At 43.6% G+C, this 9941-nt stretch overlaps 1 protein-coding gene across 2 annotated transcripts in view; it reads right to left on the reverse strand.

Moving 5' to 3' along the window:
• The window catches only part of TTF2 (transcription termination factor 2), a 186546-nt gene extending 186202 nt beyond the window's left edge, over nt 1-344 (reverse strand). Inside the window, exon 1 of one of the 2 annotated variants that reach the window (XM_085620975.1) lies at nt 244-344. The gene's annotated coding sequence lies outside the window, so the exon portion shown is untranslated. The remainder of the gene's footprint in view (nt 1-243) is intronic. The other variant, XM_085620976.1, reaches the window with a different exon arrangement.
• Nucleotides 345-9941: the final 9597 nt, after the last annotated feature.

Below are 9941 nucleotides of genomic sequence, written 5' to 3' on the forward strand. Positions count from 1 at the left end.
ACAATTAGAGACAACAACACAAGCTAAAAGCGGATCAAGAGCTCGGTGTATAGGTCATACATGACACGGGGGCTACTTGACAGCAATGAGGGCACTCGCAGCGCTGTGTTCAGACCGCAATTGTAACGCTCGCAGCACTATCACCCCGTCTTGCCAATAATCGGCGTCTCGACGTGAATCCTGCTCACGTTCATGAATGCCGACCAGCCTCCCACGGCAAAGGGGCCCAGAAGCACCACTTACCTTCCAAGCCCCGAGTCTGGAAATGTAAACCCTGCACAGCGGCTTCTACCCAGCTCTCTTCTCTGTATCACTTCAAAAAGTTAAAGCATGGTCAAACAGCCAATCGGAGAGCTAGAATACATTAATTGGCAGGACGATGGACGAACGAAGCCCCCATCGATTGGTCCAAAAAAGGCCCGCCTCCGGAAATGATAGTCCTATTGCTCGGGCCTGACTTCCCGGACGCACCGGAAGTAATCGTTGAACTGAGCAGTAGGTGGGCCGCGTCCGACCCCAACGCTTTGCTTTACTTTGGGGCTTTTGTACGTGGGGCCGGAGGGGGAAATGGGGTACGACCCCTGTATCTACACAGGGCACGCTGCTGCCACTGGTTTCTGCATTCACGTCCAATTGATTGATTTATTATTTAAACACAATGTTATTGTTTGATATATATTTAACCTCTTGAATGTGTGTCCTCATTTTAGAAATGTCTCTCTCCCGTAAGGAAAAGTAATATACGTCGTGGATGCCACGACCGCCTTTGCCTGACGGCTGCCTAAGTACTGCACTCTTGAAATACACGAAGGTCGAAGAATGACCCGCACAGCACGATTCCGTCTTTACACGAAAGGCATAAACTTGGATTCTAAAGCAAGCCTAACGCCGTTAGTAAGGACGTTTTTGCAAGCTAAGACCCCAATTATTATTAATTTAAGTTTCTTATCATGACACGTTCTACAAGAGCCATTAGAAATCTGCATCTCAGAAACGTACATCTAATTCACAATAGGTAATAAAGTCAATGATTGAAGTTTGCCAACTTTTGGACCTTTTACTCCCGAGTACATGATTGGCTTAGCAAAAACTTGAACCTACCGTTCCACATTGACTTTATATCCTTGAAGTCAATGAGAGTGTAGCCACTTTGCTACTTAGAATAATGTATTTCTACTCTTGTTTCGGGAACAGTACCTGGGGATCACCAAGCATTTCATTGTAAACTCCCTTTCAAATAAGCCTACCTTTGATTTATTATACTCATCATGTTATAAGCCTATTTACTTATTGTCCTACCAACAGTGCTTAATTTGTGCTGGTGGTTGCAGGTGGGGCCCACCAGCACTCCTTTTTGGAAACCTGCACTTCTGTGTTTTCCTCGTCAGTCTTTGACCCAGTGCAAGAATAACAAGCATTTGCAATGCAATAGGTCTCGCATTTTGTGAGAGTTTGAGCTATTGGCTCTGTAAATAATAATGTCTTTTATTTATAAAACATGCAATCAGTGCATACACACACACTTTGTACTTGTATTCCTTGGCCTGGGCTAAATCCTTAGCATAAGAGCTCTTTGTCTCCAAAGGCTCCATTCCTAGCAATCCTATCTTTAGAAGTCCATTGTTCATCCTTGGAAGTGGAACTGCTCTGTACCTACCTTTGTGATTAGAATAGAAAACACCGCCCCTTCAGCTTTTATTTATGGCATTGCAGTTGCCATCTTTTTTCTGTGGCCAGGTAACAGATCAATGTCTGAAGGCTCTTTTGCGAGTGTACCATTTAAAAGGAAGTAAAACAATGCTCAGCCCAACAGGATCATTCAGGTTAGCAGAAGAGATAATTGAAAATACAATTTTAAAGTATCTTCAAGTAATAGATATTTCAGCACAGTATAAAGTATTAATTTCAATCGCCACCAATCAGGCCCAATCAATCATACTGCTCAACTGAGAAGACATCAGAAATTAACAAATGCTAGTCCATAGCAATGCGAAGGACAGGCTCAAGAGAATTGAATGTCCTAGTTTCAGAGCAGGTATGGACAATAATGCCCTTGACTCTAGACAGAGGTGAACTGGAAACTCAAACCTGACCTGGCAAAATAAGCGACCTAGCCCCACAATGCAAAAGGCCGCATCTAGAAGAGGGACATGGTTGGGCCAGGGCAGCCCATCCTGCTCTGATGGCAGCCCATGGCCTAAAGCCAGTGGTCGAAGTGGGCGGGATCGGCAGGGCACGGCGTGCCCCTACTTCTTTAATTCCAAGGATTCCATTCCCCTACTTTTCTATTTTGAAAAATGCATCCCAGGACGCAAGAAATTGCCATCGCCTATATATAAAACTCTGCGTTCCTGGCGTTCGTGACGGGCCGGCGGCAGAGAAGTAACAGGACTCTGACTTTTCCTTCTTGCCCACAGAAGACAAAGACAGTGTCCACTTCTGCTCTGCCGCTTTAGTTGCCCCCCCCCCTCTTTCCTTCTTCCCTTCTTCCCTCTCTTTCTGTCTAGAAGTTCTTTTCTTACTGAAAACCGTGACTTCAAGACGGGGTTCTCAGTCTCTTTCCTCTCCTTTCTTTTATTTGCCCCCCTGTAAAATAGATCCCAAAAAGAAAAACACTTTTGGATAAAATTTATTTTTCTGACATTTTAATTCCAAAGTGCAGCATCGGTAATGAAAGATTAAAAATATGAAAAATAACTAAATAAAGTAAGACAGCGTGGTAAGTAAGTAAATCTTTATTCGGTTATAAAAAACAATAATAACCATTAAAGTACAGATAAAACATATCATACACAATGCACACATTTTAAAAGATTCCTTATAAAAATGAACATTAGTTCAATCAAGATTTACTCTATGTTTAAAAATACACTTTAAAAACGTACTAACATATTTCGTAGTCAGTATGTTATTCAGGAGTTGCAGATGCAACATGGCGGGACGACACCTTCTAAGACCAAGGGTTCTCAACAATGGGATTAGGCATAGTTTGCGATGAGTAAAGTAGAATTTGCAGAACAATACCGTATGCATTGTTGATTGTTCCGACAACTCATCACAAGGGCACGCCATTAGACCCTCTTTCCAGTCATGATTTTTTGGGAAGGCTACAAGCCTATGGAAAACATTCAATCTAAATCGTGTCAACAAAAAACGCTCAAATTGTGACTCGACATAGGTCAAATATGGTTCCATTTCCAGTGTGGTCATGACTATCACGGAGCGTTGAGCAGATATTTTTTTTATCTCCTTATTCAACCGTAATTCTTCCATGTGGCTGAGGGCCCTTATTTTTAGGTCTTTCTTCGAAATTTCAGCAATTAGTTCGGGGTTAGCATAGTATTTATTGAGCCCCAAATCTATAAGGAGGTTTTTCACATAAAGCAGCCAGTCAATTTTCCCCGCGTGTTCCAGAGACATGCAATCAGCCACTATCTCTTTTGTGATTGAGTTTTTTGTTGACGTCCAAATACGGCGCCACAACAAAAGAGGTTGGATTTTAGCCAAATCTTCGATATGGGGCAGACCAAGTTCTGCATGACAGGCAAAGGTGGATGCTTGCTTGGGTGCCATCAGTAGGAATCTCAAAAATGTGTTCTCTGCTATCTGGAGGGCATTGGTGTTTTTATGTCCCCACAACCCCGCCCCATAAAGTGCGATGGAATGACACTTTGCTTTATAAATGCGGAGGAGCTCTACTGGTGGCCTCTTTCCAAGCTTCTGGGAAAATTTTATAAGGGCAATAATTGCTCGCAAAAGTTGGTGTTTGCGGGCTTCTATAGCCGCTTTCCAGTTAAATTTGTCATCTATCATGACCCCAAGATATGGATATTGTGTAGTCGAATCCACTTTCTCTTTGTCAAGATAGATAGACCTTCCCCTTTTCTTTCCCTTTCCTGCCACCATCACATATTTTTTTTAATATTTATTTTGAGGTCCAAGCTACCCATAAATTTTGAATATCTATCTAAAGCTTTCTCCAACTCTCGCGGGGTACGTGCCAGTATTACTGCGTCATCCGCATAGAGAAGGGCAGGGACGGGGCGATTTTTCACTCGTGGGAGGTCCTGGGCCCCTTTCAGCATCTCTGCCTCAAGACCATTAGTGTAGAGGGAAAAAAGAAAGGGGGCCGGGACACACCCCTGCCTCACGCTCCTCTCCACATTAAAGGAATCCGATAATTCACCCTGCGTTCCAAAACGGACCCTAGATGAGGCATTAGAATACAGTGCCCGTAGGAGATACACAAGAGCTGGGTCTATGCCCACATGAGTGAGCACTGACCACAGCTTCGAGTGGGAGACGCAGTCAAAGTCCGCGGAAAGGTCAACATAGACCATGTGTAACCTTCCTTGTTTTGCTGAGACATATTTACCCATTAATAGGGCTAAGTTCAAAGCCTGTTCAATTGCTCCGAAGCCCTCTCGGAAGCCAAACTGGATATCAGAAAGTATATTACGATCATCTACCCAATCCTGTAGGCGCTGGAGAACCACTCTGCCCAGAGCTTTACCGAGCGAGTCCAGTAATGAAATTGGCCTATAACAGGTCACATCTTCCCTATTTCCTTTTTTAAAGATGGGTACCATAATCGATTGGGTCCATGTTTTAATTAGACCGCAGTTCATTGTTGCATCGAACACTTTTGTTAAAATTGGAGCCCATAAGTCTAATTCAGACTTAAAGAAATCGACTGGTACACCTTCTGGATCGGGGGCTTTTCCACTTTTGCTCTTTTTAACCGCATTTATGACCTCATTTAAGTCAAATTTTAGGGGAATCGGAAATAAACTTTCTTGTGGACTCTGGTTATTTTCCTCTAGTAACTCTACTCCTATTACTTTGCCAAAAACTTTTGAGAAGTGGTTTGCCCATATTGGGCCCTCAATCGCTACTTCTACTCTTGGCATGTCGCTGGTATCTATCAAAAAGGGGGACTTCACTACCTTCCAGAACTGCTCACTATTCCGATTCCGGGAACTCTCATATAGTTGGTCCCAGAGCGCTTCTTTCAGTTCTTGTTTTCTAATTTTGCAGGCTAGACGATAGGACCTCCTTAATCTGCATATTTCCTCTTGATCTCTTACAGATTTCGTCAGCGCTTTTTTAAAGGATTTGTGGGCCAGGGTACACTTATGGTCAAACCACCTTTTTTTTTTTTTTTGGCCTTATTCCCTTTCATATTTCTGGTTAAAGAGTCCTTCACCTTCTCCATAATTGAGCTAAAATTATATAATAGTTCTTCTTCACTAGTATCATTGTCGAGGCACTTCACAATAGCGGGATATGTCACTTGAACCACCTTGTTCATCAAGGCCACTGAGTCTATAATTCCCCACCCTATGGCATAGCCATTTGTTTTTGTGAGGTAGATATTATTCTGGGTAAGTGTGGCCATTATCGGGTGCGATGTATAAAGCCCCTGGTCAATGACCAGCTCAAAAGCTAATGCGGCGTGATCACTTAAAGTGTTGGGTATCAATCTAAAGCTCTGGGCCTTGCTTTCGAGTGTTGTTGAAACCAATATATAGTCTATCGTTGACTCCCATCCCCTACCCAGATATGTGGGTTTTAGCTGGCCAGATGCGATGTTAGTTTCATTCAGGATTACTAGGCCTAGCTCTGACAGTGTTTCATTTAAAAAGTCACCAACTTTAGTGTGGCAGAAGTGAGTCATATACTTATCTGTTTCTTCTGCCATACCACAGATATTACTATTTTTTACTTCACAGGGGTGGTGATTGAAATCGCCGCCCCAAATGATGCTTGGGACATCTGATCCTAGCATTTTTTTTTTAATCAAATAAAAAAGTTTATTACGGAGAGTCCCAAGTAAATTTACTCTCTCATTTTCCGGGACATTATCATATGTATTCACTAGAATTATTGTCCCGTTCTTCGGGAATGAGAGTTTCAATATCTGATAGTTAGGATATAGGTTAAGTGATGTTACTTTTAGCCCAGATATGGTGTTTTTTATATATACCGTCAGGCCCCCCTTGGCCCTACCATGAGGACCTGCCACTGCCGCTGAGAAATAAGTTTTATAACCCATTAGATGCTGTTCATTGGTAGACCATGTCTCCTGTAGACAGATTACATGGTAATCTTGGGTAAAATCCAACAGACTTCCGTTCATTATTTTGGTTCGTAATCCTGCGATATTCCATGACATGATTTGTATTATATTGTCATCCTTTCTAAAATCTAAACATTTATTTATACAAGCTGCCTCTACTACTGGTGCGTGCTCTGAGGATTTTTCCACTTCGTCAACCATCTGCATAGATTGATTATTACAGAAATTTCCAAGGGTGGCAGTATCAGCTCCTCTAAATGGTGTTAAAATTGGAGCTGGGGAGAGGTTGCTACTTTCCATTCCCTGTATTTCTACACTTTCACTTGGGGGAGTGGTATCCTTAGAGATGGTTCGATTTACCACAGTGGGATTTTGTTTTCGGACCTGTTCTAAGTTGAGTCAATCTATATTTTCCAAACCACCCAAAGCTGAAAAACGATTATAAGTAGGTATATTAAACCTCTGTTGTAGCTGGGCATAGTTGTTCTGATTTAGTGGATTTATGGTCTGAACTGGATATTGGTTATTAATCGAGTAGCTCCCAAACTGGGGGTTAGGCAGATATTTACGAGCGTTTTGATAAAAAAATTGATGGTCTGCTTCCCTCCAGTCTTTGTAAGAGTCTTTTGCAGAATGGGATTTAAGATGGGGGATCAGTTCTTGTGGATAGAAATAGTTGACGTAGTGTGTAGAAATAGCATCCCCTCCTCTAGCTTCATACCAGTCGCCAATACATCTAACGGCTCTATGGTCCCTGAAGTTTATGATTATCACATCCCCCTTCCTTTCTTTTGGTCTTGTACCCACCCAGCTCGTTCTTCTCACCATTAAAATTTTCCCATTTATATGTGCGGGAAGTGGCCGATTTTGATTCAACCAGTAGATGGTTTTATTTTTTAGGGCATAATAGTCCTCCCTGGAACTCTCTGGAAGTTCAGGTACCCCTGTCATAATGATCGTATATGGGGCTGATTCCGGGGGTAAGTCCACTCTTCTAGTTGGTTGAATATACTGGCGCTGGGGAGACGGTTCGCAATTTCCATTATCCATTATATATTTTGTTGATGTGCTATTTTTTCCCTCAGAGTTATTTATGTTTTTATTTTTTAGGTCTTCGACATTTCCTCTCATTTCAGATATGGAACTACTGCCCACCCTTGTTTCCCTATCTATTTCTTTGTCTTTTAGTGGGGGATTAATCTTACTATTGTCTGCAGTTTTTTTCGATAACTTTCCCACAGATTTTTCCCCCAATACTATATGCGTTTCCCTTAGATTGCCACTAGTTGATGGTTGTTCTGGCAAAGTAGGGAAAGAGGTGGCTAACTCGACAATGGTGGTTTTAGTCTGAGTTTTTAACAGTTCAGTTAGGGTCAAATTAATCCCCTGCATTTGCTTGCCCAAATCGTCCTGGTGTAGGCTTATTAGTCTGGTCCTCTCAAAGAGGGGGAGTAAGAGGGACTTAACCATAACCTCTATTTTTGTAAGTAGTTCACCCAGGGGGTCCGTATCAGTAGATAACCCTATGTTATTAACACTTAAAGAAGGGTTATTCGTTGCTACAAGGTCAGTAAGAGTCAAGGTTTGTGCTATGAATTTGGTCTTCTTATTCTTAGCCAAGGATGGTATAACGGGAGAACCTTGTCTCTTTCTTGAGATATGTCTGATATCGGGAGACCCTATTGTCAATGGAGAGGATATTACCAGATTTGGCGAATCTGATAACCCTGATATGGATGAACTTATTGTGTGGTCGGTAGGGGGAACCATGCCTGGGAAGTTTATATCTGAAACTATTTCGTCCCTTTCAGGGATGGAACCTACTCCCTTGTTCAACACCCCCGGGGAGAGTGCTTTTCCAATTGTGCCCAATGAAGAGCGTTTGCCAGTTAACAAATCAAGGGATAAACGTTTTTCTGTTTCTGCAATTTCCTTCTCTAAAACAGTAGTAACACGTTTAAAAAATTGATCTATAGTGCCAGAGACAGGACCATTAGATGTATTAACAGCTAAAGAACGTGATTTTCCTATGTCTGATGGCATATTTTTAACCTACACAAAATTACAAAGGGAAAACAGTGCACAGGCAAGTCCAAAATCGCGATGATACAAGGTCCGAGGCTTATAAATGTTTATGATAGTGTGGAATGACAACTCTTACCACACAATAAGGGTTAAGGGGGTATCCCGTCCACAATCGTCCTCGAACGGCCTCAAACGGCCCGCTCTTTGCCCGGTCTTCGCTCCGGGCGCGTCCCACTGGCGCGTGAGGTCGGGGCTCTTATAGTAGCGGAGAGTTAAGAAAGGAGGCGTGGCCGGGAAGAGGACACAGGTGTGCTGGATCAGCTCAGCAGCAGGCACCCTGGTCCTCGCAGTCCCGGGGATGTGAGGCTCTGTGGCGGCCTCACCGCGTTCAGTGCAGCGTCCCCCACACTCATGCAGCTCCGGTAGGCAGAGAGACCAGCTCCAGGATGTCCAGGAAACAAAAATGCGTCGAGCGGCGCCCGCGAAGCGGGGGCCGCGAGAAGTAGAGAGATTGATGGGGGCGTGACCGGGAAGAGGAGACAGGTGTGCTGGATCAGCTCAGCAGCAGGCACCCTGGTCCTCGCAGTCCCGGGGATGTGAGGCTCTGTGGCGGCCTCACCGCGTTCAGTGCAGCGTCCCCCACACTCATGCAGCTCCGGTAGGCAGAGAGACCAGCTCCAGGATGTCCAGGAAACGAAAATGCGGCGAGCGGCGGAGTGGTAGCAAACTGGCCAGATTGATTTTATTCACACCCAAACACATTAGCGCCACTTTTACAGAGTTTGCCAGTGAAGCGCTATTTTTGTTTTCTTGTCTTTGTTTTCCCTGGGCTTGCAACTAGTGCACCAATCCTGGAGGTATTGCAATGTGTGGATTGGAAAACAAAATGTGTACTGCGGCTCTGCGTTCAGGGATGTGTTGTCATTTTTATCATACTGCTTACGTTTTGTAAGGATATAAGCAATGGACATTGAAATGGGTCCATTTAGGGCCCTGCAGTCATGTCCTTAACTTCTCAGGCAAAAGCACTCACTGATTTCTGAATAGTGAGTGTAAAAGCGTTAAGGTAACCATGTTGTTCCTGCTTACATTTCACATGGTTTGCAACATTTTGCATTCCCTATGAGTGTTTGCTTTTTCCAGGATGTTGTTACTTTTTTTTTGTAGGCCGCATATTGCTCTTGTCTAGTGCATAATTTAAATTAAGCCGCATCCAGGTGTTTATAGCTATCAACAATTGGGTTGTAGCTGAAGGCAGTGTGAGTTTTTCTTAGTGGGGCAGTATGGTGTTCAGTGGGGGGGAGGATGTGGCACTATGGCCAGAGCATCTGAATTTGGAACTGGGGAACCAGGTTTAGCCTTAATAACCAGTCCACCAGACCACTCTCCTGAGAGAGCACAATCCCATGCTAGACCTTAGAAGGCTTCACAAGACTTTAGACGCCCTGGTGTCTTAGCACCAGCAGGTCTACCCTAGCATGACATGTGTAGGTTAACCTTCAAGGCTTGTCCACCACAATCCATAATGAAGTTCACCTCCAGTCTTGCGGGCAGGCCTATGAAGCAGCACACCATAGAGTGACAGTGACTCTGTCACTGAGGTCACAAGACCTTTGAGAAGGGTCTTTGGGTGGAGGCATTATGCTTGCAAGTATATTATGGTTTTAAAAGCGCTTACTGGCTTCTTCCTTGCCTCTAGCAATTTTCGGCATCAATAAAAATGTCACGATGACTCTGGTGATTAATGATCTTCCTAGACAGAGATCGGAATGTTGTCTAGTGGAAGTTTTGACTCATGGAAAGGTAGCTCTGAGGGTTAATGTGCCTGCTGCAAAGA

Source organism: Triturus cristatus, chromosome 8 (assembly GCF_964204655.1).
Source record: "Triturus cristatus chromosome 8, aTriCri1.1, whole genome shotgun sequence".
In the NCBI taxonomy this organism is placed as follows: domain Eukaryota; kingdom Metazoa; phylum Chordata; class Amphibia; order Caudata; family Salamandridae; genus Triturus; species Triturus cristatus.